General features: G+C 39.3%; 1 non-coding gene across 1 annotated transcript; it reads right to left on the bottom strand.

Moving 5' to 3' along the window:
• Positions 1 to 13,260: 13,260 nt before the first annotated feature.
• On the bottom strand, positions 13,261 to 13,367 carry LOC127089672 (small nucleolar RNA R71). The gene has a single exon (XR_007791232.1). It is a non-coding gene; the product is annotated as a small nucleolar RNA R71 (small nucleolar RNA).
• Between the last annotated feature and the right edge of the window lie 7,328 nt (positions 13,368 to 20,695).

The raw sequence follows: 20,695 nt of genomic DNA, 5'->3' as shown, positions 1-20,695 counted from the left end.
AGATCTCTTCATGCTGAGCTTCATGATGCTTTTATTTTCGAAAATGGTTGGATATTCATGAAGTTACACTGAAATGAAGTTTAATGTTGTTTTCGATTCTTGCTCGATTTATGATATGTACTGTGTTTTATTGAAAATCATTGCTGGATTCATGTTATTGGTAGCTTGCTGAGTATTTGTGTGTATTCAATTGAGATTTCTGGGAAAATTTTGTTGAGCACGATTTGGGGATGATGAACATTGTATCTGTTGCCCAGAAAACCCTAGATTTCTTCATGCACTGCCCAGAAGATGATACAGTCGTGCGCATGGCACTGTTGGCCCATGCTGGCCAATAGCGTTATTTCGTTCCAACATCCTAAACGTGGTCGTTTTGTTAAGTGGTGGGCTTATTTACAAGTTTGCCACTCGGGGCATGTGTCCCATTGAATTAAATTGTCATTTTTCATTTTATTTCCTTTTTTTTGAACTCCAACTTTGAAAATTCATAAATCATCCATTTCAAATCCAAATTTAGTGAGAATTTTTGCATCATCTTCATCATGATCTCTACTTTTTTATCATAAATTTTCCAGAATTTTTTGATCATTGGTTTTTGTTTGGCATTAGGATTTGTAACATGTATGCACATTTTGTACCTCTTGCCAATTCAATTGTGAAATTGTGATGCCTTATCCATTTGATCTGAAATTTTTTGTGCTTAATCTACACTCATCCATGTTTATTTTGATGTAAAGATCATGAATTTATCTTATGTGGTTTGAGAGTTGTGAATTTTTGAAGTAGGGTGTGACAACTTGTGTCACACCATGGATGTGCAAATTGCTGATTTTTGTATCCATGCTTCTTGACCTCTAAATGAACTGATTTTTTGCATGAACCTACTCTTATATGTCTAGTTCACTTGTGATTTTTCTTGGAATTAATTATGCCATTTCCTAATTGTTTGAGATTTTCTCTCCTGTTTGACCAAAATGTGGACTTATTATGATGCATGTTGCCATTTCATTTGTGAAATCCTCATACTTTATTAGATGGACATGAAATTTTGCATGAGATAACTAGACATCCTCATCTTTGCCATGGTTTTAGTCCCATTCATTTATCATACACCATCTCTGATTTATGATTTTTCTAAGTTGATACATGTTTGGTTGACTTCCTTAAGCATGTTCAAAATTGCTTTGACTTTCTGATTTTCATTGACTGCCTTCCACTTGTCCAAATGTGATGAAATTTGACATTCTTACCATGCTATGTGTTAGGATTGATCATGATTTATTTGGTGATTTTTGGAAATGTTTGAGTTGACTTTTGATGTAAGTCTTTCTGTTGACTTCTATGAGCTCTCATTTGCCATGCTTTGACTTCTTTTGCTTATGAAATGATAATGATGCATGATATGAACATGAACCCAATTGGAATTGTTTCTTGATTGATTAAACATGATTTTGAATGCTTTCCCTTTGCTGTTTTGACTTTTTCATTCTTTTTTGACCCTAGGCTTGCCCTAGTGGTCCTGTTACTCACTTTTGAGCTTGTGTTTTCAGGTTGACCAACAAAATGACCAATGAGGCCAATTATCTTTGATTGAGTTTGCTTGAATATCATTGTTTAACCTTGTTTGTTTTGTAGGTGACTTGGCTCACATGCCTAAGTCTTGTGCCTTGCACATACACATGCTTCTGATTAGCTGTTAATGTCTGTCTCCTTTTGCTTTGATTTAAGTTGCATACTAACATCTGCTTGACTATTTCAGGTGCTTTTAGTTGCTTAGTTCCTTGTGAACTTTTTGCTTTGCTTTGCTTGTATAAGCAATTTGCATTGAGGTATATCCCTTAATCTTCATGTAGTCTGGAAGACCTGACCTGTTACTTGGCCAGGCAACTGTCTGAAGTCCTCCTTAAGAGGCAATGTTTGTGTATGTTTAATTTGTCCTTGTACATAGTCAAAGACCTCCTAAGTGAAGAGGCAATTGGCAGAACCAAGGGATAAGCAACCTATCCCCTGCTATTCTGTGTGTCTTCTGCTTTGCTCACACCACTGTGTTGATGCATGGCAGATACAAACCCAAGATCTTGTACAATTGTACAGTTGAGTCAGTATCAAATGTGTAGAAGGGTTCCCACTTTCTGAACCCGCACATTCTTGTCAAATGCTCTCCCTGGCCAGGGATAAGAGCAATGAGGCACACCCCTCATCACCTTTCATCTGCTTCACCTTAGCCCCTCAATGGCAAGGTTAAGAGCTAACACTACCCAGTTCCAGTGGTTTGTTTGTTGAGGTTGATGTGACCCCTCGACTAAAACCTAACCCATGTTTGAGCCCCTTGTTGGTGTGTTTATTTTATGCTGTAGGTGCTTGTGTGGTGTGATTGTATCCCCTAGGTTTGTTAGACTCCGCGTAGTCTCGTTTGCATGTCAATTAAGGTAGCACGGTTCCTTCGTATAGGACTTCCTTTCTTGCTTGCGCTTTCTTAAAACACAAACAAACATCATCCCCTCTTAAGGATACGTTAACTCCTTCTACTACAGGTGAGTAAGTCTCCAAAGGTCGAGCATCAGGTAGATTGTGCAGTGACATTGTCCACTTAAAAAACACAAACCAACCGTAATAGTTCAGTCGAACTACGGCAACTCTGATTCTCATGTCCAGATGAGATACGTAGGCACGAGATGCGATGTCTTGTCGAGTTTGACTAACAACTAACACTAATTCTTTTCTCTCGCCCTCGTTGCGATTGAGACCTCCCCTTTCTCTTGCCCTAGTTGCAATCGAGACCCTTGCTTCCTGTGCAAGTTAGGTTTGTGTGTGGCTTGCTTCCTGTGCAAGTCATGTTTAGGATAGGCTTGCCTCCTGGGCAAGTTAGCTAGAAACCTTAACTTAGGGACGACTTTGCATGACAACATCTAGGCTCGAGTCGTAGTCTCCCTAGTGTTGTGTCTCCCTCTGTTATCTGGTTAGGCTAGTCCTTTTTCCCTGCGTAGGGGAACTACACCGCCCTGATCTTCATACCAGATGAAGTATGTAGGCAGGAGATTGAGCTGATCTCTCCGGGCGCCCTTTTTCTTTTTTGTGTGTGTTGTTTGACAGTTATAGGCTCGAGTCCCCGACTCCCTATTAACTTGTTGTGTTGTTGTGTGCTTGGAAGCCGATGTAAGTCCATCGAGTGGCATTTGGGTTCTAGTGTGTGTGTGTTTAGGTTCGGATGCTGATGTAAGTCCAGTGATTGGCATTCGGGCTTCACGTTTGCCTTTGTCTGTTTGTTTGTGTGCGTGTCAGCCGAGCTACGAATGCTCTGATTCTTCTCTCGTCCGAGAAGATACGTATGCATAGGACGCGATATCCTAGCGAGCATGTGTCGTTTCCCCAGTCCGAACTACTTGGACTCTGATGTCTATGCTTGATAGACTAAGTAGGCCCAGGATGCGATATCCAGCCGAGTCAGTTTCAGTCAGTTTCTTTCGTCTCTTTCAGCCAGTGTGTGTGAGTTTGAGCAGTTTTTAGCAACCATTTTCCCTTCATATTGTGCGTGGATCCCGTCGAGTACGACGGATGCGTAGGGGTGCTAATACCTTCCCTTCGCATAACCGACTCCCGAACCCATTCTCTTTGGTCGCGAGACCATGTTCTTTCCTAGGTTTACTTCGAGCGTTTCCTTTCCCTCTTTTGGGATAAATAACGCACGGTGGCGGCTCTGTTGTTTCTTCTTTTCCCGCCGGTTTTTCGCGTGATGCGACAGATATGAATGCAAATGATGTGATGATGTGAATGCAATGCAGTGGCATGTCAATCAGGATTGCTGTATCTGCTTGAACATTTGTCGGGTTACACTGTCTGAAGAGAAAACCACTGAGGAATATAATACAAGATCAAAGCTCTGCTCCAGAAAACCGGGTTGGTTGGAGGTTAAGGTTTCCTGAATTTAGCCCGCCCCTCACTAGTAGGTTCTAAGAACAGAAGTTCGTCAACTTCAGCCCTTCAGTCGCGAATAATACGTTTACCACTGAAGGTTTGGCATTATTACGGGATAAAGGACCTCCACTGATTCCCCTCAACAGGACATCCTAAAGCAAGTTCCCAGTATCGGGGTCCTCGGATTGATCAGCGAGAATGCGCCCACCAGAGCTAACATAATCACGTCTCGGAGGAGAGGCCTCGACTGAGTTCTCGGGAAATGGTCACCAGAGTCGACGATTTCTAAAGGAACATCATGTCGTTACGGAACATCCGTAGGACATAATATATCCAAAAGAAACCTCGTCTGGGTGTGGTTCTTCACGAACTACTTAACGTAGCAACATGCCACGCAAGCCTCATGATCATCCACTCTAAAACCTATGTGTACACTCAAGCCTGGGTAATGGGCTTATCTCTCGTAGAACATCCCATCCCAACAAACAAACAACAGCTCCAACAGATACAGCAAATGAATGCAAGCAAGTAAGTAAACAAATGTACAAAAGCATGAACACCCAATGAACCAGAAATCACAAAAGCTAGGAGGGACTCGCTTAGGGAAGATGGACCAGCAAGAGGTCAACTTCTGTTTTCCCCAGCAGAGCCGCCAGCTGTCGCAGCCTGAAAAATACAGTGCGCGAAAAAAAAACAACCGGCAAAAGAAAATGACAGAAGAGTCGCCACCGTGCGTTATTCATCCCAAAGGAGGGAAAGGAAACGCTCGAAGTAAACCTGAAAAAGGAAAGGACAAGACGGGGTCTCGCAACCAAATCTTGGGTTCGGGAGTCGGTTATGCGAAGGGAAGGTATTAGCACCCTTACGCATCCGTAGTACTCTACGGGATCCACTTGTGTAGTTCTTGTTTAAAGGGTGTGAGTTTACCTGATGTGCTTATTTACTAAAAAGGGTTAAGAGAAATGACTCGCGCGGATGTCGCATCCACTGCATACGTATCTCATCTGAATATGAGAATCAGAGTCTTCGTAGCTCGGCTGACCTATGGGTTGGGGGGATGTGTGCTCGCTAAGACATCGCGTCTTATGCCTACGTATCTCATCTGGAATGAGAATCAGAGCGAACCGTAGTTCGGCTAACTACGGGGTTATGGATTGGATTTTGGACGAACAACGTTACTACGCAATCTACCGGATGCTCGACCTTTGGAGACTTACTCGCCTGTAGTAGAAGGAGATAACATGTTGCTTTGAGTTTTAGGGTTTGGGGTGCTCGGTGGCAAACAGGAAGTCCTTGACGAAGGAACCGCGCTACCTGTGGGGATATGAATACAAAACACAAAACATGTATCTCAAAGTAAAATGCCACCAAGGGGCTCAAACATTGCCTCCTATCGAGGTCTTCCAGCTAAGAAAGCGGTAAAGTACGAGAAAGGGAAAAAATTACCACACGGATAAAGATCCGACGTTACAGCAATTAAAGGATTAGCAACCCTGAGATCTCTCCAACTAAACCATCAAAGAAAATCAGTCAATACGAGTAATCAGAATAAACCTCCGAATGGTATCCCTGCAAGAGTGTGTGAGTCCTCACAAAAACTCGACAAAAGGTTAGACAAACAAGATGAAATCTAGGGAAATCAATGCCATGGCAACACAAGGACAGATTAGAACAAAACAAAACAAAAAGAGCGAATGTTGTCATATTCGCGACTGCATCGCCTAGCGAAAGCTTAGCGAAGCTTCGCTGCGTGCTCGCCTAGCGAAGCGGCTAGCGAGCGCCTGCGGGTTTTGGATTCCTCCTTGATAACAGTTCGATCTCTATGATCCGAAACCCTGTGGGATCCATCTCATAAACGAAAACGATTAAAACATTCAAGTTATTGTTACACATTCATGCCTATTCGAACCCGCGGGCAAAACCTGATATTACCTCATACATTCATAATATTCAAATTCAAGGCGTAAGGTAATAGGAACAAAGGCATACCTGATGAGAGAGACTGATTAGGATTGAATGGTACGGCTGGATCTGCAAAGTAACACTAGGGTTTGTGTGAGGCGGAGTGAACTTCTCAGAGCTGCCTGAAGGTTTCTACAGAGTAGTTCCTAGGTCTCTTTCTCCAGTCTCTGGTCTTTTCTGTTCAGCCAGTGTTCAGGGTTTATTTCATTGACCACTCTGGTATTTATAGACCAAATTTCGCAGCTTGTGGGCTTTGAATGAGGACAGCTCAAGCCCAAAATCTTTCTGATATTTTCTGAAATGCGCGCCCTTCGCCTAGCGAAGGATCTGCTCGCCTAGCGAGCATGGCAGTGCTCTTCGCTAGGCGAAGCATCTGCTCGCCTAGCGAGCATGACAGCTCAGCAGCAGATTCTTGCTTCTTCCAGCTTGGCGATTTGTACGGTGAATAGGCCCCATCTGGCCCTGTTGGTAGTACCTCAAGTCTTTTCCTTGTGTTGACTGATCATCTGAATAAAACCCACAAAGTGTCCTGGATGATGTTCAAGCTTCTTGGAGCTAATTCTGATTGACATGATGCAATGTGGTATGAAATGCTAAATGACCTAAAAAGTGAATGCATGAATGAGGAGGGCAAATTTTGGGGTGTTACAACTTGTTGTAAAGGTTGTTGTTTTTTGTGAAAATTTTGTTTGTGCAAACATGATTGAAGAGATGAGAGGAGAATGTACAAGTTTATTTACATTTTTGTGTTTGGATGGATAAACCCATTGCCTACGTACCATCTTATAAAAAGATTAGGATCAAAACCTCGTAGTTCGGGGTAAAAATCTCAAAATGAGTTGGTGAATTGATTGGTCCAAAAGCCTTAAGGTCTTTTGTTATCTAAGGGAGAAAACTCAACCTAAAACCACAAATCCACCATGTGAGGATAGCTTCAACATGCTAGTGAGGGGTTAACCCTATAATAAGCATGGAAGACTCATTATCCATCACTAAGGATATAGGTGAGTATTACATCTACCACAAGGATAACTCAAACCTAATAGCTAAAGGTTATGGAAAATTTTGATTAAGAAAGTGGCCATTGGAACCACAAAAAGAAATTTGAATGGGTTATATTTATCAATTAGAAGTATATACAAAAGTGGTCAAAGTTGATTTAAAGGTTCAATTCAAAATAAGTGTTATGAAAGGAAAGTTTGAAAATCAAAAGCATAAGGCTTAGGTTTCTAATGTTTGAAAACAATAGTTAAATGTTTGCACAAAAAAGTTTTGGCTTGGGTTAGAGTGGAGAGAAGAAGAAGAATGGCTAAAGTCCTAAGTAAAGCAAAAAGATGAGGGATGAAGAAACAAAACCACAATAGAGTCCCTCTCTTGAGATCATATAGATGATCCAAGTAGCTCCCATCCTTTGAAATAAGCAATCACAAAGCATAAACAATCATCAAACAAGCCTCTTAAGAGATCCTCAATGTATCTGGTATCTTTCACTTTGGATGAACATGGCAATGGTCCTTCAATTTGAGCTCATAGAATCCCCTAGCACAAAAGCACACATATCAAAAGTTTCATGAAGTAAACCAAGAATGGACAAGAGTGAGTTTAGAGATTTGGTCCTTCTAATCCATCTTCATCATTTAGGTCCATTTACTCCAATTTTGCATAAGGAAAGTCCTAGAATCTAAGTCCAATTCTCCATTCTTTGCATAGGGAAAGTCCTAGAAACTAAGTCCATTTCTTTGCATTTGGTTCACAACAATCAAAACAAAAACACAAGCACAATAGTATATACACGATTATGTGCTCGAGTGAGCAAAAGGTAAATGGCATTAACATAAACATGTGCTCAAGTGAGCAAACAGAAAAGCAAATGGATAATATGTGCAAGACTATTAAATTGCATAAAATTAAAGAGCAAAAAGTAAATGTTAATAGTCAATAGTTAGTGTTAGTAGTTAGTGTGCCATAAGGCAAATTTAGCGCTATGTTAAGCAATCATAATTGGACTTATGTAGAAGTCACAACTATCTGAGGTCGGTCAATAATAATGTAGGCAACAACACAAGTTAGAAGTCTTGATTAGTGAACCAAGTTCCAACAACTTGCCATGCCAAAAAGAAGAAGAGAATTGATCTTGTATTGGTTTAAGCCTTTTGCATGATTTAGGAAACAACCTATCCTTAATGCAAAGCCATTCACTTGATCAATTGATCAAGATGAATTAGATTTGGATCAAGGAAGATTAAATCTCCATAATCAATGCTAACTTATCAACCTTCAACTCATTGATCAAAAAGAAAAAAGAAGAAGAAGAAGGAGATGAGTAAGAGAAATGGAAAATGGCAAAATTAAAGTGCATTAAATGAAATAACATGTACCAATCCACATATGTTGACCAATGGCATTGAAAGTCAAAGTCAAACAATAAAAAACAGAAGTGAGATGAAGATTGGAAGTCAAGAAATGAACAAAAATATTTTTTTGCATTTTTTTAATATTAAAAATAAACTTGAATTAAAAATAAAAGAAAGGTCAAACTTCAAAATCACTTCAAATCAACCTTGGAAGGTCCAAGTGATTTATCCCAAGTTCAACAAGGTCAAACAAAGTTTGACAAAAAATTTCAGCATTTTTAAAAGTCAGAAACTATTTTTAATCAATTAAAAATGAATAAAAATAACGTAATTGAACTAAAATGTCAAATAAATCTCAAATCAATTTAAAAATTGATGAGAATATTTTTCATAGATCCATCATCATTCAAATAGGTTAAGAAAATATTTTTGTATTTTTTGAATATCAAAAACTATTTAAAATGAATTAAAAACAACCAGAAAATAAAAAAATCACAAAAATATCAAATGAAAAAATAAAAAAATATTAAAAATCAGAAATAGAAACTAGAAATTATTTGGAGACTAATGCAATTGGTCCCATAATGTTTTGATTAAAAATGAGAGAGTTATGATTTTTTTGAAATAAAATGGAATTAAGAAAATAAAATGGATTAAATCAGAAAGTAGAAAAAAGCACGAGCGTTGGATTCATTTCATTAAATGACTTGGCAGATCCAAGGGCTTTCAGCGCGCGTGTACCATATGCCTTAGTCAACTGAGACACACGAGGCAATATAAAAAGTCATAACAATGGAAGGTCCAGATTAGATCTGGAAAAGAGATCACACGGCCAGGGATTGATCTGGAGTTGGGGCGGCCACCGGAGCCACCGTCTTCTCCGGTGAGACCTCCAGTTCCGGTGAGAATTGCAGACATGGCAAACTCAACCAAATGGAGCGATCTATACATCAATCGAAAGAGGAAGTGATGTACATCACTCCTATACCATGCACTTCCACTCTAGATCCCTATAAATGGAGAAATCAGAGCTGGAAGTATGATGGTGTTCATCATGAACTTCATGTTTTTGCAAAATTGAAAGCACAAATCAAATGCCTCTATTGAGAGGACTTCAGCCAGACCAAGGAACTCAAGAAATAAGCAAAGAATAAAGAGTTTCGAAGAGAAAAAGTTATGTTATCCACCTTTGAAATGTAGGTCTGGAGAGCACGATCTTTCACAACCAAAGCTTGAATGAGATCTAGTGATGAAGAGGAAGCAAGGTTGGGGAATTATAGGTCTGAAAATCAACCAAGGAAGTTGAAATTCAGATCTGAATTTTTAGAAGAAAATTGAAACTCCTTTAGTAATGGCTATGGAGAGATTTGTGCATCATAATAGGTTGAATCAGGGTCCAGAATAGTGGAGCTGAGCACACTTATTTATAGCAAATGGCAAGGCAAGCAAGGTGAATTCTCATGTGCATGGAATTTGAACCCTTCATGCATGGGCCTGTACAGGCGCGTGCAAATCCCAAAAAGTGATGCAAATGAATGCTGAACACCAACCAAGTTAAACTGGACGTGTAATTTGAATAGCAATTGCTTGTCTATCAAGATTTCATGTGCATTCCATAATTTGACCTAAACATTCATCTCTTCGAAAGTCCCAATTGGAAAGTCCAAACATGATCATGTGAGTAATGGTTGGAAAGGTCTTGATGTAAGGAACAATTGTTGTGTTGAACAAAAATCCATTTGAAGTGTGGAAATTTATGAATTTTTGGGTTTAAAGTGCAAGGTGTATGACATGTCAAAGCAAGGTTTCCAAATTTGGCCAATTTTCAAGCCCCTCTATTTTGATGATACTAGCCTCAAATGGAAACACCTCCAACATCAAAGTTGTAGATCTTTTCAAGGCAATTAAAGTGGACTTAAATTTTGCATCATTTGGATTTTTTATGAAAGAGTTATGGGCACTTGAAGTTGGACTTCTTTGCCTTTTAATGCATTTGGCCCAAAAGGACCTATAATGTCTTGCATTATCAGATGTATTTCCTTTGAGATTTTGAAACTTTGTTCAACATAAAATTTGAATTAGACATCGTAAGATTTCCAATGCATTTGATCCCACCTCAAAATCATAAAAAATGAATGAGTTATGTCCTTGGGAAGTTGACCCAAAATTAGGGTTTCAGTCAAAATGACCTATAATGTATTGGAATGGGAGATGGCCTTCCAAGCTTCAAATCAATTTCTGATGAACATGAAAGTTGTTCATATTGTCCTTAAGAACATTCTTGCTTTTGGAATCATCTCCATTTGACCAACACATAAAAAGTTAGGTCTCAGTGCATTTCAAAATAGTTAGATGAATTCACTGATCAACTTCTCAAGTCCATGACTCATATCTTGATGATTGAGGACACTCAAATAAGCTCAAATATGCATGAAATGATGAATAAAAGAACTTCCCTTGATTTCATTTGATCATGGGCTGAGGTTGCTTCATGAGCAAGGCATTGTGGTGCACATATGAATTAGGGTTTCTTTGGGGAACCAACCTCAAATCCTTTGACTTGCTTTGATCAAAATAATGAATTATGATGCTAGGGAGTCATATTTTATGGATGAGAGCTTTGGGAACCATTACCATGCTTGCTATCATCTCCTCTTAACCTTACTATTGCATAAGTGATCTCTTTGAAGCTCTTGACCTTGTGATGGCTCAATGATAACACTGAAATTTACGTATTTTCGACTCCGATTTCACATGCATTCTAGTTGTTTTATTGTTATTTTGTTGTGTTATTTCTATGTTTTCCTTTGTTTTCAGGTTTTTACTTTAATCGGATTCGCGATCGAGAAAAGGAGTGAAAAAGGGCTAAAAACCCTAAAATTCAGCATTTTTTCTTGTGGCCTACCCCATGGCTGGCGCCATAGACCCTGTCATGACGTGTCAAATTCAACTTCCATCAACTCCCATATTTTCCCACTACTTCCACTAAGACGCCCCATTTTGTGCTTGTGGCGGGTGCCACAAGAGGAAAAACGGTTCCCTCCTATTTTCAAGTTGAAGGGCATCCAAGTCATTTCAATCTTTTTACTTGCTTATAAATAGAAACGCGAATTCACTTTTACAATCATCCAAACTTAGAACAAAGGTAAACTCGGAAGCAAATTTGTTTCACTTAGGCATATATTCAGTATTTTATAGTGGTAATCGCTTCGCATTGGAGTGTTACCACAATTGTGTAATCAAGTCTGTGATAGAGTCTGTAATCGAGTTTGGAGCACTTTGGAAGGAAGTTAATCCTGCCGCTAATTTATTACTTGTCTTTACTTTATTTATTTCCCGCACTCGCTTTACTTTATTTATTTCCCGCACTCGCTTTACTTTGTTTATTTCCCGCACTCGGTTTACTTTGTTTATTTCCCGCACTCGCTTTACTTTATTTATTTCCCGCACTCGCTTTACTTTGTTTATTTCCTCGCACTCGCTTTAAATTATTTATTTCCTCGCACTCGCTTTAAATTATTTATTTCCCGCACTCTCTTTACTTTGTTTATTTCCTCGCACTCGCTTTAAATTATTTATTTCCTCACACTCGCTTTAAATTATTTATTTCCTCGCACTCGCACTACTTTTATTTACTTTCCGCACTCGCACTACTTTTATTTACTTTAATGCACTTTTACTTTACCATGTCTAACTAAATCCAAAAGGTTAGAATGTAAGGATCGTAATTGAACCGATAATCCGTACAATTGTTCGTAGAAACACTTAAGGGCTATTTTAACTTTCAACTTAAGTTTTCCCGCACTTCAATTCCGTTGGGTAAGATCGAAAGCCGTCCAACGTCTTTTTAAACTTAATTGTTTTTAACTATTTCAAAAACAGCGAAAGCGCTTTGTCTAGTTCATTAGGAGTTTTTAACATAAAGAAGAAAAGAGATTTTAAAACTATTTTCGGACGCGTTTATAAGTTTAGAGTCTGGTTCGTGAGAACCTCTTTTGGTTAAGAAATCCAAGTTATAATACTTTTCAACTTAGTCAAGATACTATATTTCTTAAAAATAGGTTTACTACTCTAACGCAATGCGCGCCTTTTTATAAGTGAATATAAGAGGGTTTGATTAGGGAGTACAACTCGGTTCTGAATACGCGAAAGCGACAGTTCCTATTAAATTAGTTCTTTTCAAAGTAGGAAACATTGCCCATAAGTAGCTCTATTAGCAAGTACTTGGATTATCAATTAATTATGTGAATTACATTCAACCCTGTCTTTATTAATTAATCTTTATTCAACACTTTACTTTTCATTGCACACTCCAAAAACACTTATTTTGATTGCCTTTGATAAACACCATAACAACAGATAACGATAGATTGACACTTGGTCTCTGTGGATTCGATAATCTTTTATATTACTCTGACGCGTTCGTATACTTGCGAAAACCACGCATCAAGTTTTTGACGCCGTTGTCGGGGACCAATTTCGTCAAATTTCATTTTCCTGTTGTTATATCGTTTAGACTTAGGTTATTTCCCGCCGGTCAATGCGAAGAACTCGCAGCACCAGAAGTTTAAGCTTAGTAAACCCTCTGGCGGAACCTGAACGTTACGCTCGCGCACGTTTATTCTTTCATAGAATTAAGAGAGCTATGGCCGAAGATCAAAACCAAAGACCTGTTAAAGATTTCGCTCAACCATCTAATGAAGAACCTAGTTCTAGTATAGTAAACCCAATAATTCCAGCAAATAATTTCGAACTTAAACCATCCCTGTTGCAACTAGTGCAACAGAGACAATTCGCGGGTCTCGCTACCGAGAACCCTAACCAACATTTGAAAATATTTCTTTAATTAGCAGATACTTTTAAAACCAATGGAGCTTCTCCTGAGGCAATACGTTTAAGATTATTTCCTTTTTCCCTCAGAGATAAAGCCCTATCATGGTTAGATTTCCTTCCACCCAATTCCATTACGACTTGGGATAACCTTAGAAGAGTTTTCCTTGCTAGATATTTTCTCCCGAGTAAGACCGCCGTTCTTCAAAACCATATAACTAGATTTACCCAAAACCAAGGAGAATCGTTGTTCAAATCTTGGGAGAGATATAAAGAGTTGTTACGAGCATGCCCACATCATGGCTTAGAAAATTGGTTAATCATTTAAACCTTCTATAATGGACTTCACTATAACACAAAGATGACCATCGACGCTGCCGCAGGCGGTGCTCTGATGAACAAACCTTATCCTGAAGCTAGTGCCCTCATTGAAGACATGGCTCAAAACCATCAATCATGGCGAGTCGAACGAGCGACAGTTGAAAAGAAGGAAGCCCAAGGAGGAGTGCATGAACTAAGCTCTATAGACATGATGCAAGCTAAAATGGACGCATTAGCCCTCAAAGTCGAACATATGTACACAAACCCGAATACTGTAGTCGCAGTTTCGTCGGATTGTGAGATATGTGGAACCAAAGGACACCAATCTGCAGAATGCAGTCTATTAAATGAAACCCACTCTGAGCAAGTGAACTACACCCAAGGGAACCCATACTCGAATACCTATAACCCTGGATGGAGGAATCACCCTAACTTCTCCTATAAAAACAATAACCCTATTCAAAATAATGCACCTCCGAGGCCTAGTTATCAAGCCCCAAGATCAAATCAACCTATGCAACCTGTACCACCAAAGCTGAGCCTTGAGAAAATTATGGAAAATTTTATCACTGCTCAAACCCAACAAAACAAGGAGTTCATGAACCAAAACATTCATGTTAACGAATTGATTACTCAGTTAGGAACCAAGGTTGACCAAATAGTTACTCATACCAAGATGCTTGAAACCCAGATCTCTCAGGTAGCTTTAAACCAAGCCCCTCAGACTACACCTGGAGGACAATTCCCTGGACAACCTCAACAAAATCCGAGAGGACAAGCCAATGCCATTACCCTACGAAGTGGGAACGCTTATGATGAGCCACCAAACCCAAGATTGAGTGAACCCAAAACTTCTAAGGAATGTACCAAACTCCCGGACAAAGTAAAGGAACCAGAGGAATCTGAAAACCAAGGAGGTCGAGAGAAAGGAGAAGAACCTAAAGATAAAATTTACGTACCACCCCCGCCATATAAACCACCTATACCATATCCACAAAGACTCAAACAAACCCAGATTAATAAACAGTATCAAAAATTTATTAAAGTTATAGAAAAACTTCATGTAGAAATCCCTTTCATAGAAGCCATCACCCAAATACCTTCTTATGCAAAGTTTCTGAAATACATCCTTACCAACAAACGTAGACTTGACGATCCGAAGCCTTTGGAATGTAATGCTATTTCTGAGGATAAATTAGCAAAGAAAGATAAAGATCCTGGAAATTTCTCCATTCCTTGTCTTCTGGGTAATCATATCATCGATAAAGCTTTTCTAGACTTAGGAGCTAGTGTGAGCCTAATGCCTTTAGCGGTTTGTGAGAGGTTAAACTTAGGAGAATTACAACCCACTAAGATGTCACTTCAGTTAGCCGATAGATTTGTCAAGTATCTGATAGGCATTTTAGAAGATGTTCCTGTTAGGATAGTCAGTTATTTATCCCTACTGATTTCATTGTCATGGACATCAAAGAGGACAATGATATACCAATCCTTCTAGGTAGACCATTCTTATCGACTGCAGGAGCCATAATAGATGTCAAGAAAGGAAAGTTGACATTTGAGGTAAGTGACGAGAAAATAGAATTTATACTTTCGAAATTTCTTATGGCACCTGTGATGGGAGACTCGTGTTATGCCTTAGATATCATTGATGAATGTGTTAGAGAGTTAGAACAAAAAGAAATTATAAAAACAATTAAGTTACCATCAACTCTCATAAGGGAAGATGATGACTTTAAGAAACCCTACATCGATGATAACCTTTACGAATGTTTATCCCTTACCCCAGATCCTTTGCCATGCCCTAAGAAACCAACCTTAGAACTTAAGGAACTGCCTAAGAACCTGAGATATGAGTTCCTCGATGAAAAGATGAACCGTCCAGTGATAGTTAGCACTACCTTAAGCCATGAGGAAACGAACCAACTTTTAGACGTTTTACGAAGACATCCCTCAGCCTTAGGATATAATATCTCTGACCTGAAAGGTATAAGCCCATCCGTATGCATGCATCGGATTTCGCTAGAAGAAGATTCAAAACCCTCTAGGGAGCATCAGAGAAGAATAAACCCTATAATGAGTGATGTTGTTAAGAAGGAAGTTCTTAAGTTACTTGAGGCAGGTATAATCTATCAGATCTCGGATAGTAAGTGGGTGAGCCCTGTGCATGTAGTACCTAAAAAGGGAGGCATCACAGTCGTGCAAAACGATAAAGGCGAACATGTAGCAAAACGTTTAGAAGGAGGATGGCGGATGTGTATAGATTATAGAAAATTAAATAAAGCAACTAGGAAGGATCATTTCCCTTTACCATTTATAGACTAAATGTTGGAGCGTCTAGCCAGACACTCTTACTTCTGTTATCTAGATGGATACTCTGGATTTTTCCAAATACCTATTCACCCCGAAGATCAAGAAAAAACTACCTTTACATGCCCTTATGGAACTTTTGCCTACAGACGAATGTCGTTCGGCCTCTGTAACGCCCCAGCTACTTTCCAACGCTGCATGATGTCAATCTTTGCAGATTACCTAGATGCTATCATGGAAGTGTTTATGGATGATTTCTCGGTTTGCGGATTTGATTTCCACAATTGTCTTGCTAACCTTGAGAAAATCCTGGAGAGATGTGTGGAGGTGAACCTCGTGCTAAACTGGGAAAAATGTCATTTCATGGTGACCGAAGGAATAGTTTTAGGATATATAGTTTCCGAAAAAGGTATAGAGGTAGATAAAGCCAAAATAGAAGTTATAGAAAACCTAAAACCCCCCAAAACCATCAGAGAAGTCCGAAGCTTTCTTGGACACGCTGGATTCTACCGGCGTTTTATTAAGGACTTCTCCAAAATAACCAAACCTTTAACTGGACTTTTAATGAAAGATGTTGAATTCATTTTTGATGAAAAATGTAATGACGCATTTAATCTTTTAAAGCAAGCATTAATCTCAGCACCCATTATAAAACCACCCGATTGGTCGGAACCTTTTGAGATAATGTGTGATGCTAGTGATTACGCAGTTGGAGCCGTTCTAGGACAAAGGAAAGATAAAAAATTACATGCCATTTATTATGCCAGTAGAACCCTAGATGCTGCCCAACTTAACTACGCAACAACTGAAAAAGAATTACTCGTTGTAGTTTTCGCTATAGACAAATTTAGATCTTATCTAGTAGGAGCAAAAATTATTGTTTACACCGATCATGTTGCCATTCGTTACCTATTAAGTAAAAAAGATGCCAAGCCCAAGTTACTCCGATGGATTCTATTACTACAAGAGTTTGATTTAGATATAAGAGATAAAAAAGGAACTGAACATGTAGTAGCCGATCACCTTTCTAGGCTAGAACATCAAAAACTTGAACTAGTACCCATAAATGATGATTTTGCCTATGATAGACTGATAGCTAGAGTAGAAACCATTGAAGATAATAACCTAGATCTTTATGAGCACTCCCAAAATTCCTTAGCAATAAGTAACGTACCCTGGTATACAGACTTCGTTAATTACCTAGCTGCTGATATAGTACCCCCTGATCTTGACTACCACCGCAAGAAGAGATTCTCCCCCGATGTGAGAAACTTCTATTGGGACGAACCACTCCTTTTCAAAAGGGGTAAAGATGGCATTTTTCGCCGTTGCGTTCCAGAAGAAGAGGTAAATAGTATTATCGAGCATTGTCATTCTGCACCTTATGGTGGACATGCGAGCACCTCTAAGACATACGCCAAGATTCTTCAAGCTGGCCTATTCTGGCCTACCATGTGGCGTGATGTCTATGCTTACATTGTCAAGTGTGATAGATGTCTACGCACTGGAAACATTTCAAGACGTGATGAAATGCCTCTAAGAAACATTCAGGAAGTAGAACTCTTCGACGTATGGGGTATAGATTTCATGGGACCTTTCCCACCATCCTTAGGAAACAGGTATATCTTAGTAGCTGTAGACTATGTGTCTAAGTGGATTGAAGCTATAGTTGCACCCACAAACGACACTAGGGTAGTAATCAAACTATTTAAAAACTATATATTCCCTAGATTTGGAACACCACGTTTAGTCATAAGCGATGGAGGATCACACTTTATATCGAGAATATTTGACAAACTTTTAAGAAAATATGGAGTTAAACATAGAGTAGCAACACCATACCACCCACAGACTAGTGGCCAAGTAGAAGTATCTAATAGGGAGATAAAACAAATCCTAGAGAAAACTGTTTCTATTTCTAGGAGAGACTGGTCTCAGAAGCTTCATGAAGCATTATGGGCCTATAGAACCGCTTTCAAAACCCCTATAGGAACTACTCCTTACCAACTAGTCTATGGAAAATCTTGTCACTTACCGTTCGAATTAGAGCATAAAGCCTATTGGGCCATTAAAACTTTGAATTTATACTACCTAGCCGCTGGAGAAAAGCGTACCCTAGACATTCATAAATTAGAAGAACTTAGGCAATCGACCTACAAGAATGCAAAAATATATAAAGAGAGGACAAAAGCCTATCACGACAAAAGAATAGTAAAGAAAAACTTTAATATAGGCGATTTTGTTCTCCTTTTCAACACTAGATTGCGACTCTTCCCTGGAAAGCTACGTCCAAGATGGATTGGTCCTTTCGGAGTATCCAAGATTCTAAGATCCGGAGCCGTAGAAATCAAGAACGAAACCTGTAGTCCATTCATTGTAAATGGACAAAGACTGAAGCTCTACGAAGGAGGAGACATTCCAGCATACTACTCAAGCCACACCCTGATTGATCCACCAATTCCTACTACTACAGGTGTATAAATTCTAATCGTCAAGCTAATGACGTTAAACAAGCGCTGCGTGGGAGGCAACCCATGGTTTTTCTTTCATTTTACTTTTTTCACATTTATTTATTTTTATTTTTATTTTTATTTTATAATATCATATTTTGCATTGAGACTAAGATTTGAATGGTTTGTATTTTCAGGATCACTTTCTTAACTTTTACAGGATGCAGGATTTCGATGACATGCACGTGGCCTATAGAGATAATGCTCAGAGAGAGCGCTACATCGCTCTGTATCAGCGTCCTATGGCACCCACATGTTATCCCCATCAGCACTGTATAGAGGCACTGGGTATCGAGCCGAGTATCCGATTCCTTAGCCACCAGCTTCACTGGGACGAATTTGTCGATGACTTGAGTAACACATATAGGAACCTGACTTTGGAGTTCCTAAGTTCATTCAACTACGACCCATACTCTGGACCAGATGGGTATGCTACTTTCAGAATTTTCGGAGTTGAGTACTCCTTCAGCCAGAAAGAGTTCGGCGACCTGTTGGGTTTCTAGACCACTCCCGATGCTATCCCAGAGACACCTATGGGATATTTTCTGGGTAAGGAGGTGGAGAAGTTTTGGAGTGATATATCAGGTGGCGGAAGCCAAGATCCATCTATGCAGCTATCTTATGTCATACATAACCCAGCCTTTAGATATTTTCAGATGATATTAGCACATTCCTTCCTGGGAAGACCGGATGCAGAGACACTACTGAGTGAAGAGGAGATCTTCCTATTATTTTGTGCATCCCAGTCTCGTCCAGTAGCATGTGGGAGCTTTTTATTATACAGTCTCAGCGATATCTCCAGATCCACCAAAGGAGTCATCCATGTGGGTGGAATCATCACACAGATTGTTGTCGCTTTAGGTCTGTCTCGCAAGCTGTCACATCTTCGGATCTACTGTGGATACACTACCATGGACATCGATTTCTGTTTGACCAGAGGATTGATGAGGAGAGCCTCTTTCCACCCATGTTAGTTCCGATTGTTAGTCGACAGTGAGGCCATCCATTATTTCACACTGCCAGACCCTATGATGACCAGTGTGCATGATCCAGCGAATTGGAGTTATACTCTAGAGGGCCAGGGAGAGACCGTCGAGGCACCGAGATCACCACCCGCTGCTGAATACACGCCTACACCACCATCTCCTAGAATCACTGTTTTCTCTAATAATCATTCATTGCAGACACCCGACATACGCATCCAGATTGGTGAGTGCCGTAAAGAGATTGTAGAGCTTAGACAGGAAGTGGCAGACCTAACTTTACAGATGGGAGTGCCTGATCTCACCCATGCTACTGAAGCTGATTGTCTATATCAGGAGATCGTAGAGCTCAGGCAAGAGATAGCCATGCTCCGTGGATCCATTCAGGCAGACGACACCCCTACTACCTGATCTCACCATTTCATTTCATTTTATTTCTCTTTTATATATATTTATCGTATTTATATAATCTATTTTATTTTATAGCATTTAGAATATTATATAAACCACTACTATACATTAGTATTTCTATTTTTATCTATATATGTTTTATATTTACTTTATGTGCATTTTAATTTTTCAGTTATTTATTTATATTTAATTTCTGTTTTTGTTTTTGTTTCAGTTTCACTTTTTATTTTTCGTTTTTACTTTTATAAAATTATGCAAGTCAAAGAGACTAGGAGAATCACAAGACAAATGTTATCCAGACCCATCAAAGCCAAAAGACAAGAGAAGCCCAAACCAAAGGACCAAAATCTGGCCCAGCCAGATTTTGCCTTGTGGCGCCCGCCATAGGACCTGTGGCGCCCGTCACAGCGTCTGTAAATGGTCGGGGCAGACCCCTTTTCTTCACCATTTTTGCAACTTACAACCTCCCAAACCCATTTTTTCACCTTGGAAAAAAAGTCCTTGAACCCACAAAAAGCTCATACTTTCCTAACCACCATACCACACAAATCATTAATCCACTTTCCATTTTCGATTTCATCCGTCGGATTTTGTAAAAATCTAACCTTTTCACCAACCACTTCATCTTCTTCATTCACTTTTTAAGAGCATTCAAATGGAGTTCAACGGATTCATTCTTCGAGGAGGGAAACCGGGGGATAGACAAAGAAAAATTATTGAACGGTTGCAAAATCGGGAAATCCTCCCGACAAGGTATGTTGACGAAAACTGTCTCTACACTTTAGGTATCTATCATAGCATTTTCCATTTATTAGATAACTTAGGTTTGCATAATTTCTTTACCATCAAAGAACCCACCTATGAGCGGTTAACAATTGAATTTTTGAGTTCCTTAATCTATATTGTCAACCCTAACACTGCTAGCACAGTTGGTACTGTTAAATTTAGAATGTTTGTTGTTGAATACGAGTTCAGTACCAACGAACTAGCCAGCTTGTTAGGGATCCCTCATGGGGAAGGTGCTATTTGTGAGGCCCCTTTGGATTCCGAATGGTCTGTTGAGGTATTTTCCTTCTGGGAGCGTTTATCAAACACTTCC

Source organism: Lathyrus oleraceus, chromosome 5 (assembly GCF_024323335.1).
Source record: "Lathyrus oleraceus cultivar Zhongwan6 chromosome 5, CAAS_Psat_ZW6_1.0, whole genome shotgun sequence".
Classification (NCBI taxonomy): Eukaryota; Viridiplantae; Streptophyta; class Magnoliopsida; order Fabales; family Fabaceae; genus Lathyrus; species Lathyrus oleraceus.
The sequence above is the reverse complement of the archived record's forward strand: the minus strand, read 5'-3'. Positions and strand labels throughout refer to the sequence as shown.